This window comes from Lutra lutra, chromosome 9 (assembly GCF_902655055.1).
Source record: "Lutra lutra chromosome 9, mLutLut1.2, whole genome shotgun sequence".
NCBI lineage: Eukaryota > Metazoa > Chordata > Mammalia > Carnivora > Mustelidae > Lutra > Lutra lutra.
This window is the reverse complement of record NC_062286.1, coordinates 135848564-135859991: the sequence shown is the minus strand read 5'-3', so window position 1 is coordinate 135859991 and position 11428 is coordinate 135848564. Positions and strand designations below refer to the sequence as shown.

Here is an 11428-nt window from a genome sequence, read left to right as displayed (position 1 = left end):
CCCAGATCAAAAGTCACATGCTCTTCCAACTGAGCCAGCCAGGTGCCCTGCCAGCTAACATTTTATGAGCACTTAGTATCTGCCATGGATGATTTGACACATCTTATATGAATTTTTCTCATTTACACTTCACAAGTCTATGAAAAGACCATTATCCCCATTTCACTGAAGAGGAAACTCACACCGAGTGTGGCTAAAGAACGTGTCCAAAGTCACACAGCTTTTAAGGATCAGCTCTGGGATGCATATATGGGCCATCGGATCCCCCACACTCACACGTATATCACACATAAAATCTGTGAGTCCATTCAAACTCCCTGAAAGGCATTCTGAAGGCAGTTCCTAAATTTAGAGTCATTGACTCCCTTTATTTCTTATAAAACACCAGTGGCTTTCCTGCGAAATGTCCTGCCCACGATATTTCAAAATGAGTCTCTAAACTTCTGCCTCCTGCCTCTGAGGAGTTTATGATCCAACAGGAGGTGAAATCGAACTATCTCCTGTTTGATTCTGCCTCCTGAGTGCTTCTGATATGCCAGGGAAATTCACTGTGAATCCTCACCACTAGCCTCTGTCTGAGGATAACAGCATCATCCTGGTTTTTATTATTTTTTTTTAAAGATTTTTAAAAATTTATTTGACAGAGAGAGCACAAGCAGGGAGAGGGAGGGAGAGAAGCGGGCTCCCCACTGAGCAGGGATAGCCCGTGGGACTCAATCTCAGGACCCTGAGATCATGACCGGAGCCCAAGGCAGCGCCTAACTGACTGAGCTACCCAGATGCCCCAGCATCATCCTGATTTTTTTTTTTTTTCATCCAGATTTTTAAATGAAGAAACAGACTCCAAGACACTGAGGAGGCTGCTCATCATCTCAAAACTAGTGTGTGCAGGAGTCAGGGCCCCACCGCGAGCATGAGGCTTGGCCCTACACAAGGACACCTAGCGCAGAAAGGTGAGTTTCCGCTGAGTTCCTCCACGTGCCATGCGGGGGCCCCCCCAAAGACGTCCCGTCCAGCCTTCAACTCAAAGACGCAGCACCTACCCAGAGGGAGCACCTTTTTTAAGATTTTATTTATTTATTCGACAGATCACAATTAGGCAGAGAGGCAGGGGGGTGGTGGGAGGAGGAGACTCCCTGCTGAGCAGAGAGCCAGATGCGGGGGGGGGGGGGGGGGGGGGGGGGGGCTCGATCCCAGGACCCTGGGATCATGGCCCAAGCCAAAGGCAGAGGCTTTAACCCACTGAGCCACCCAGGTACCCCAGGAGCACCTTTTTCTAATGAGCACAAAGGTACCAAATGGACTGGTTTGGGCCTGGCCAACTAAAATGGAGTCATAGATGCCAAAACATATGTTCCTAAGTACCTCCAAGGCAAAGATGAGGACAGGACTGAGGTTTCTCTTCATTACCAGGCTCCTAGTACTTCATTTTTCTCAACTTTAAAGGGAGACAATAACAGCATCTACCTTATACGGTTGATGTGAGCGTTTAATGAGATAGTCCTTGCAAAGCACCAGAAACAGCGCCAGACACACGGCCATCGGTAGGCCATGATTATTCTTCACTATAAATGTTATCCTCGTTGATTTTCCGTTATTTTTGTACATGCTTGAAACCTATCACTGGCCCTCCCTTCCTCCCTCCCTAAATTTCTGACTTGCACATTGTGCATTAGAACCGGGTCACTTTTACTTGTTTTCTCTTAAGCAAAAAAACGTGCAGATCATCCCAGGAAACGTTCAGCTCCTGCCTTTTGAGTTACTGTTGTAATGCAAAAGGACCCAAGTTTAGGATCAAAGTCTACCTTTCAGACAATGCAATCTAAAGGCGAAGCAGGGAAATCCCATTCTTTTGTTTCCTGCTCTGCTCCAGACCAGCTGTGTCATGGTTGTTTTCCATTCTGTGATTCAGTCTTCCTTTCTGTAAACGAAGGGGCACACCCCTGGAGTAAAAGAGAGCCTGCGATTGTCTAGGATTATTAACTCTGTCTTGCAGAATCCCATCCCCACCCACTCACTGCAATCTCCTGTGGTCCTCAAAGATCAAGAGCTGTACAGTCACTGCGGTAATAAACAAGGTATAAATAGACAAGTTGCTGGTGGGGCTTGCAAACGCTCCTTGGTGTGTCCCTGATGACAAAGGTAAAATGAGTCCCTTCCCCAAAGTCTCAAGTAGGTATTTTAGGGTGAATCATGCTTAAGTAAACCTCTTCTTTGGATTTTATTGTGCTCTAGGGATTTTTCCACAACCTTGAGCATAAGAGGAACCCCAGAGATGCCTTGAACTCCACCCACATTAAAACCTGATAAAAACTATGCCTGCCTTCACTGAAAGCATTGGGCAAAAGAGACTGGGAATCCTAACTGCTCCCTAGCTAATTGTTTCCATGTGCAGGCTAACCTGTATGCTCCTCTCTCCTCCTCCATAACGTGAAGATTGCTGCTTCTGTCCGCCTCTAGGTTGCTATGAGGATCTAATAAAAAACAATATGATAATAATGCTTGGAAAAGGACAACAACAAAATCTAGCATTGGGATCATGTCAAAGGACCTATTCTTTATCTCATGAATAAAGACAAGATTTCTTCTAAGACTCTCCTTTGATAGACACAGATTCCAAAAAGGGGGAAGGGGGTACGAAGAAACTTTTCTAGGACTATGCTGTAAATCTGACCGCCTCGGGGAGACGGACAAACTTATACCAACTAGTGGTTTCTCCGGTAAAATTATAAATCCTCACCTTGAAAAAATAATCTGTCGCCCCCACAAATCCTAATCAAGATGCACCCATGCTGGTCATTTACTGTTTGGGCGCTATGATGAAATGTCCAGTAATTAAGCCTGCCTCTCTCCGGCTCTCGGACTTGTAGCTGGAAAAGCTGCTAGGCCCGGGCTTCGCCAGCAGCCACGTTTTGTTGAATTCCTGGTGTCTGTGCAAATAGGGATGGCAGTATTCCTCTGGGTCACCATCCTCTCCATCCCCAGTCTCCAGACACACTGCCCATTTCTTATCTAACAGACTGATAAGGAATAAATTCAACAAAAGTAACAATCCAATGAAACGTCTACTAAAAGATAATCTGAAAGTAAGAAAGCAATCAGGTTGCTTTACACTAGATTGACAAAAGGCCAGGGGTGCCTGGGTGGCTCACTCAGTTGTGCATCTATCTGCCTTTTTTGGCTCAGGCCGTGATTTCCCAGGGTCCTGGGATCAGGTCCGGGGATCAGATCCTGGGATCAGGTCCCCGTGTCAGGCTCTCTGCTGAGCGGGGAGCCTGCTTCTCCCCGCTTATGCTCTCCATCTGTCTCTCTCTCTCTCAAATAAATAAAATATTTTTAAAAAATAAAAACAAAAGATCAACTATTTTGTGCCTGATCTAAAGGACCCTCCCAGATCTATCGCATCCCTGTCTTTGTCTCCGAAGAAAGAGATGTGATTTTCTTTTTAATAGTTAAGGGTTTCATTTGATACCTTAAGCTAGTAGGATGTGTATTTTGAAAGATAAGTTTAAAAACCACCATTTGGGATGCTTCCTATTTCTCAAAAAAAAAAAAAAAAGAAGAAGAAGAAGCAGCAGCTTAATAACTTTAAGCAGAGTATGAGAGAGAAGAAGGTGGGGGCATTCATTTCCCTTTTGTTCAACAGCAAAGTTTCAATAACCGTTTTAAGAAATCTACCGTTTGGGGACAAGGTGAAGTTCTGTCAGTCTTCCAAACATGACTTAACTAAGGAATGCCCAAGCCAGGAAGTCCTTTGTGCCTGTGGCCTCCTCATTCTTAGAAGGAAAGGGGCTTTCTGTTTATTATAAAGCTGATTCCTTGGGGGTGGGGGGGTTGTTTGCTTTTGGAAGTTAATTTTATTTGGGTTTTGTTTTGTTTTGTTTTGTTTAGATTACACAAGCATAGGCAGAATGCTGCCGTATCTATGATTGAAAATGGAAAGTTGCCCAGCTCTCTCTGTGTCATGTGTCACTTCCCCGGCCCTGCGTGTTTCTCCTCTACTTCCTGTGTTAATGGTGAGCGTATCCTCCTTATTCTTTTTCTATATTTTTACACAAATACAAATGTCTATATTTTACACACACACACTCACACACGCGCAGATTCATGCCTTTTCTTTTTCCTTTTTTTTTCTTTTTTTTAGGAAACCATAGAGTCGTCACCTGTTAACAACTGTGTTTTAAACAACAGCCTTTGAGAACCTGCAGAGCCCATCTCACGCCTCCAAGCCTTTTTGAAGACTCTCTTGCTCACTTAGAACCACGTTAATTTTCCACTGCCTTCTAGAGGCCTCTTTACATCTTCTCAAGGAAGCTTTTAAGCCCACGAGAGAAGGCTCACTTCCTCTCTTGCCTGGAGGAAATAATGCTTTCACGCTTTGGAAACAGCATTACTATACCCCGCTGCCCTATTCCAGTCTGAGCACCCAACAGACAAATTATACTTTTCCTGTTCACCGTGGCTTTGCGTTCTCGGGACTAGAGCAGCCCCCTGAGACAGAAAACAGTAATAATTTTTACAAGGTGCTGTGCCCTGATGGAGCCAGAGGTTTAACCACAATGACAGACTGCTCAGCTCCACCCCGCCTGCCTGGAAAAGCATCTGTTTTCTTTCCCCTGCCTGGTTACTAGTGGGCTTTGTCACCTGATCCATAAAGATGAGATTGCTAAAAACAACAGGCAGCCATAAGGCTCCAGGAAATATAATAACATACAGCTCCTTTCTGAGTTGCGTGTGTCTGTGCGTATGTGCGTGTGTGCGTGCACATGTGTTTTGCATGCACATTTACAGCAGCAGCAAAGATGTTCCGCCCAGGAGAGGCAGGGATCTCACCGGGCAGCACGTAAACCAGCCCAGAGGATGGACCCCGGCCCCCTCAGCTTCATTTACTCCTTTATTCATCCAGTCAACAAGCCTCAGGGGTTACAGAGGCTCCTCAGGGATCAGATTCCTGGATTCAAAGCCGTGCTCTGCCGGGCCCTGCCGGGCACTCGCCCTGCGACTTAGTCTCCTAGTCTCCATATTCCACAGCTGCAAAGGAAAGAAAAATACATGTGCAAATCTCTTACCCAAATCCTTAGAACCGAATAAGGTTAGGAATTCAGAATGCTCAGATTTTTAAAAACGCGATATGGTGCTTCTGCTGTGTTGCACAGGATCTCCAGCGGGGCCCCGGGGCAGCACTCTGGAATCGGCTTCATCTGTGTGCCTGCAGAGAAACATAGGACAGTTGGATTCGTGAGATAAAGATAGACAATCAAGACCCTCACATCATTCAAATCTTATCTTTTTTTTTTTAATTTTTTTTTTAAAGATTTTATTTATTTATTTGACAGAGAGAGATCACAAGTAGACAGAGAGGCAGGCAGAGAGAGAGAGAGGGAAGCAGGCTCCCTGCTGAGCAGAGAGCCCGATGCGGGCCTCGATCCCAGGACCCTGAGATCATGACCTGAGCCGAAGGCAGCGGCTTAACCCACTGAGCCACCCAGGCGCCCTCAAATCTTATCTTATAGCCACGTGAGTCAGGTCAGATCATTTTGCTGCCAGAGTATTTTTTAAAAGGATGTCTTTTGGAATTCCGGGTTTGTGGATCCTGAATGCATCTCCTTTAGGGAGTGGTAAGGAGGATTAAATGGGACAATACCTATAAAATGTACTTGAGAAATGCTCAGGAAGTATCTGCTGAGCACCCACTGTGGCCCGACTCTGCACCAGGGCAGCTGAGCGATAACCCCAGCGAGGTCAGCACGTGTTTTCCAAAAAGGGTCAATATCCTCATTTTGTGGACTATTTGATCTCTATCACAACTGAACTCTGCTGCGGTAGACCAGAAGCAGCCGCGGACAATACATGAGAGAATGAACACGTCTGTGTTCCAATAAAACTTTATTTACAAAAAGGGACAAGAGGCCAAATTCAACCCACACACTGTAGTTTATGAGCCCCTGATCAAGACAGACATGACTAGCTCTTCACGGTGCTTGCATTGGAGGGCAGGAGACAACCAACTCATCAACTAATAAAATAAATGTCCAATCTGATTGTGATAGATAATAAAAGGAAATACAAAGTGCATTTAGCAAGATCTGCAGGCAATCTGTGTGTACCTTCAAGTCTCCGAGGTGCTGGTCTGGTCCACTGCTTCCTTCCATAGAACAGGGCTCCCAGTCAGTGAGGATTGCTTTAATCTTTATAACTCCCCTAAAAGGTGGGTCTCATGATCCCCATTTCACAGATAAGGAAACTGAGCCTCCAGGAGTTTAAATCCCTGATCTCAAATCACCTATTTTGTACGTTCTGGAGTCAAGTTTTATACTCAAGATTTCAGAATCCCAAGACTGCACTCTTAACCATAATTTTTTTTCTTGCTTTGTGAGAAATAAGAGGAAATAGTCTCCCTCCAGTGAAATCTCCAGGAAAAGAGGCATGATGTTGCCCTAAGCCAACAGTTCTCAAATGTTTTGGTCTCAGGACCCCTGAACACCCTTCAAAATTACTGATGAGAAGCGCCTGGCTGGCTCAGTCAGTGGAGTGTGTGATTCTTGATCTCTCGGGGTCCTGAGTTCCAGCCCCACATTGGGTGTGGAGCCTACTTTAAAAAAAAGAAGTTAAAAAAATTTTTTTGAAATTACTGATGACCCCAAAGAGCTTTTATATATCAAAGTTAGACCTATCGATATTTACCTACTCAAAATTACATCTGAGAAATTTTTGAAATGTTCGTTTTTTTTAATCCATTTAAAAATATGAAAAATAACTCCCACCCTACCCTCCCAAGTTGAGTGAGTTAGTGAGTAGATCGCCTTCGGTTTGGGCTTTTGGTTTTACGTTCTTACAAATGCCTTTAGTGTTCAGCTTTCTACAAAGTGTCTCTCGGGGTCATTGAATTTCACACATCATACAGTCCCTGGAAAACACACCTTAACAGGTGAAGGAATTGGTAGGGGGTGAAGATGGGAAAGAGCGTTTTGTCTCTTGGCCCGGCTTGGTGCAAGGTTGGCTCCTCCTACAGATTCTGAGGGAGAAACGGTGCACCGTGGAAACGGTGAATCCAGAGTCACACTGAGATGGTCTTGTGAAAAACAGCACCAATGTCACCCCAAGGCTCCAGACCAGGGACCAGCAAACTACTGGCATGGGCTGAACCACACTGCCATCCGTTATTCTAAGGGCCCGCGAGCTACGAATAGTTTTACCTTTTTATTTATTTTTTTAAAGATTTCATTTATTCATTTGACACAGAGAAAGAGATCACAAGTAGGCAGAGAGGCAGGCAGAGAGAGAGGAGGAAGCAGGCTCCCCACTCAGCAGAGAGCCCGATTTGGGGCTCGATCCCAGGACCCTGAGATCATGACCTGAGCCAAAGGCAGAGGCTCAACCCATTGAGCCACCCAAGTATCACGGTTTTACCTTCTTAAATGCTTGTGTAAGTATCTGTGTAATCACCTTGATACTGCCTCTTGCCTAGCAAAGCCTAAAATAGCAATCTGGCCCTTGACAGAAAAAGTCTGCCAGCCCCTGGTGGGAACCCTGCTGTCCACACCGGACCTAACACCAACTCTGGTTCTGGATGTGGGGTTCTGCTATTAGAACCACAGTCAAGGCCACCAGTGGTCACAGGATGCTAGCATCGCATGTCCCTAGAGTGGACCCCACAGAGCCCATCCTGCTCGTGCATGAGTAGGTTCCAAGCCAGAGTCTGGGGCAGCCGCCTTTGGTTGGCTGGCTAGTCCGGCCAAGGTTCACACCTTCACTGCAAGGGGCACTGGAAATCAATTTTCTCCATTTTCCATTTCTGCGGTGAAAGGCGGGGTCTCCAAGGAGAGTTGCCCTCCAGATTTAGGAAGTAGTTCAGGTGGTGGATGAATTATAAAAAAGGATAGACACGCTATACCTAGTAAGGACACCTCATCTCAGAACTTTCTCTGCTGGACACAGAAGAGCACGTCAATTTAAGTCAGTCTATACTGTCCGAAGACCACAGTTAAATAGTTTTCCAATGTTCTCATCTAAGTGTAAAATTTGAACCTCTGATGGGTGTTCTTAACTTCCTAGAGAAGCCTAAGATCAAAGATTTGGGGCACCTGGGTGGCTCAGTGGGTTAAGCCTCAGCGGGGAGCCTGCTTCCTCCTCTCTCTCTGCCTGCCTCTCTGCCTACTTGTGATCTCTCTCTGTCAGATAAATAAATAAAATCTTAAAAAAAAAAATTCACCCGGACGCCGGGAATATTACCATCAGTGTGGGCCGTGCTGCCCGTGGCTACTGCTCTCCCAGGCTCCGCCTCGGTCTTTTAGGAAAAAGGACGTCAGCTCCGGATCTTGCCTGAAAATCCGAATACGGGTCCCAGCAGATAAATTACTGAGATCTCACGATGCATGGATGCTGGGCTCTTTCACCTGCCTGGCTTCCTTATCTGCCACGAGCTCCATTGCGCCCATTTTGCAGATGCCATGACTTTTTTTTTTTTTTTTTTTTTTTTTTTTTGCCTCCAGAGAGCAAAACCAGGAGCGCCCTAGTCTCCCCAGGGGCGGCACAGCTGGAGAGCATTAGTACTTACCCAGGTTCACACAGCTAGGAGGCAGCACCCAGGTTCGCTGAGAGCAGGGCCTAGGATACGTTTTCTCCTCTATCTGTGCTCATTTCCCGGCCTGTGCCTCTGCCGCGTGGAGTTAGAAACTTACCGAAGCACGGAAGCCAGAGGGCTGACAGCTCACCAAACGAGACGATTTTAAATATATCATCCTGCGTCGTGCAATCACCCTGGAGCAGACACAGGTGGTTACCTCTCATTACAGAGTCTGTCCTTGAAAATACTTCAATATAATCAGTGCGAGAAGCCGTCCGCGCGCAGTTCAGTTAGTGGAAACTCAGCAGGAGGCGGTTAGCTAACAGGCGATGGAGAATGCACTGTTGGGGGATAGCTAGCCAACCAACACACCGCAGGAAGGACCACACTCCGGCAACAGCTATGACACATGCTTCTTGCAATTCAGAAATAGGGTTTTTACTGGTGAGACCGGTGACGGATGATAACTAGCCTGACGACCTTAGAAATGGGTGTGCATTGGTAAAATTAAAGATATTCAAGACATGGGAGTTGACTAGAATGCATTATAGGATACAGCAATCCGTCCTTGACCTACACCCTTCACCACTCCTTCCCTGACTGGTCCCATGTCCAGCTACTCGTTAGGTTTTCTGACCACGTCATGCCGACCAGAGAGCATGGAATCCTGCCTTTGGAAATACTGTTACACCTGCTGTGAGTGAACCTTTCGCTCAGGGTGTGACCAGAGCCCCAGAAAGAATATCAAGCTTCCAGAATAGGCTTTATAAGCTGTTTTGTGTCTGCTTTGCTGATGAATGTTTGCCTATAAGAGTAGCAAAATTTGGGCAGACTAGATTTTATGATAACTTGTAGCTAGGCTGTGGGGGAGTGCCTATATCTGCCAGTGCCTATATCTGCCAGAAATAACCTAAGAATGGTTCCGTGTTGACCTGGCTTAGATTACAACAGTTTGCCTGGTACCCCATGCCCTACCCAGGCCTGCCTGCCTACAAGAATCCCTACTGGTTCAGCTTTTAGTCAGTAGTTCCTCCAGAGAAGATAGGTCCAGGACCAGGAGATGAACCATGATTAGCCTACACCAGGCATCAGCAGACTATAGCCCACAGGTTAAATCTGGCCCTCCACCTGGTTTTGTAAATAAAGTTTTATTAGAGTACAGTCCCGCCCACTTATCTATGTGTTTTCTGTGGCGTCTTCCATGCCACTGAAATAGCAACTTGAGTAATTGACTACCACAGGAACTGCATGGCCCACAAAAGCTAAATTATTTGTTATCTGGCCCTTTATAGAAAGTGTTTTTCAGGGGCGCCTGGTGGCTCAGTGGGTTAAAGGCTCTGCCTTCGGCTCAGGTCATGATCCTAAGGTCCTGGGGTCGAGCCCCCCCCCCATCATGCTCCCTGCTCAGCGGTGAGCCTGCTTCCCGCTCTCTCTCTGCCTGCCTCTCTGCCTACTTGTGATCTCTGTCAAATAAATAAATAAAAATCTTAAAAAAAAAAAAAGAAAAGAAAGAAAGTGTTTTTCAACCTCTGGTATAGAATAATGTTAGTCCAAGTATGTTCTATGGAATAAAAGCATCAGCGTCACCTGAGAGCTTGTTAGAAATGCAGACTCTCACACACCACCCAGACCCAGCCTGGAATCGAATGATTTAGGGGGTTAAACTTCCCACAAAGGAGAAGATCCGTGACTCACTTAAACCAAATACCCTTCATCCGTTAGTGCTGGGTGCATTGCTGCCCAAACTAAACACAGGTTCTGGTAGGAGGGAAGAAGAAATAACCCATTTGCCCTTAGGGTCCATTCTCCTTCGGCTACAGAATTTTAACATAGATAAACTGAGCCCCAAATGCCAAGAGTTTATATGTTAGCGTCAAGGGTAATGGAACAAGGGACGTCACTGGAGATAGGCAAACTTGGTTTGATGCACGCACCTTAGACAAATCCTTTTACCTCCCTGAACTATGGGTTTCTTAAATGTAAAATAAGGACACTAGTTTCAGACATAAGGTTTGTATCACATGGGATCAATGCAGTACCAAGTAATGGAATAGCCTGCAGAAACAGACAAATTATGGTCTCCCAAACGTGAAATCTGGAGGTCAGGAGTTAGAGACTGCATAGAAGGACTAATAGTGTCACCAAAGATTTAGCCTCTCTTGGGGCACCTGGGTGGCTCAGTCCGTTAAGTGTCTGCCTCTGGCTCAGGTCATGATCCTAGGGTCCTGAGAGAGAGCCCCGGGTCACTGAGCTTCCTGCTCAGCGGGGAGTCTGCCTCTCTCTCTCCCTCTGCCGCTCCCCCTGCTTGTGCTCTCTCTCTCTCAAATAAATAATTAAAATCTTTTTTAAAAGATTCATCAAATGCAAGGATGGATAACCAGTGACCAGACCTCCTCTTAGAGGGGAAAGAGTGTGGAATTTTGAGGTCAGGACTTTGAGGTCATTCCATCACATATCAGCTGGGACACCTGATGCCCCAGGATCTCATGGTTCTTATGGAGAAAATAAAATAATAATGCCTTCCTTGTAGAGTTATCTTGGTCTCATAGTCAGAACTCTTCAGTCCACAGTGCCTGGCATGTGGGCACTGAAGAAACCGTTAAGAAACTGAGTCACCTGAAGGTCTTAGCTCATATGGCAACATGAGTCAATTTCCAAGATCTCCAACTTTTGTTAGTAGGAAAGAAGAGAAAATAGCCACCAATGCTTGAGTGATCATTCTCCTTTGGTTACAGAATCTCTACGTTTATATCCCAAGCTCCGCATGGCCAGTGTATGGCTATTACTATCAAATCTGATAGCCTCTTACATTCACAACTTACTCAACTTGCAGCTTTGGAAATAACACATACCAGGGAAAAA

At 45.8% G+C, this 11428-nt stretch overlaps 1 long non-coding RNA gene across 1 annotated transcript; it reads right to left on the bottom strand.

Moving 5' to 3' along the window:
* Positions 1-1240: 1240 nt before the first annotated feature.
* On the bottom strand, positions 1241-8441 carry LOC125109099 (uncharacterized). The gene is made up of 3 exons (XR_007130112.1): positions 8233-8441; positions 5070-5209; positions 1241-1943 (listed from the first exon to the last, which is right to left on the bottom strand). It is a non-coding gene; the product is annotated as an uncharacterized LOC125109099 (long non-coding RNA).
* Positions 8442-11428: the final 2987 nt, after the last annotated feature.